Below are 529 nucleotides of genomic sequence, written 5' to 3' on the forward strand. Positions count from 1 at the left end.
AGGTAGTCCGGCCAGTCCTAAAGAAGGCATCCCTGGATCCAGAGGTGGCCGCCAATTATAGACGGGTGGCCAACATCCTGTTCTTGGGCAAGGTGTTGGAGCGGGTGGTGGCAGGACAAATCCAAGCACTCTTGGATGAAACTGATTATCTGGACCCATTTCAGTCCGGCTTCAGACCCGGGTACAGTACTGAATCTGCCTTGGTCGCCCTGTATGATGACCTGTGCAGGGAGAGAGATGGGGGAGTGCGTCCCTGTTGGTTCTCCTGGACCTCTCAGCGGCTTTTGATACCATCAACCATGGTATCCTTCTGGATAGGCTTGTGGAATTGGGAGTTGGAGGCACTGCTTTGCAGTGGTTCCGCTCCCATCTCAATGGCCGATTCCAGAAGGTGGTGCTGGGGGACTGTGGCTCTGCACCATGGCAGTTATGCCATGGAGTTCCGCAGGGGTCCATTTTGTCCCCCTTGTTGTTCAACATCTACATGAAACCACTGGGAGAGGTCATTAGGAGGTGTGGGCTGCAGAAT

The sequence above is a fragment of the Varanus komodoensis genome, unplaced genomic scaffold (genome assembly GCF_004798865.1).
Source record: "Varanus komodoensis strain SLA01 unplaced genomic scaffold, ASM479886v1 scaffold9, whole genome shotgun sequence".
In the NCBI taxonomy this organism is placed as follows: Eukaryota; Metazoa; Chordata; class Lepidosauria; order Squamata; family Varanidae; genus Varanus; species Varanus komodoensis.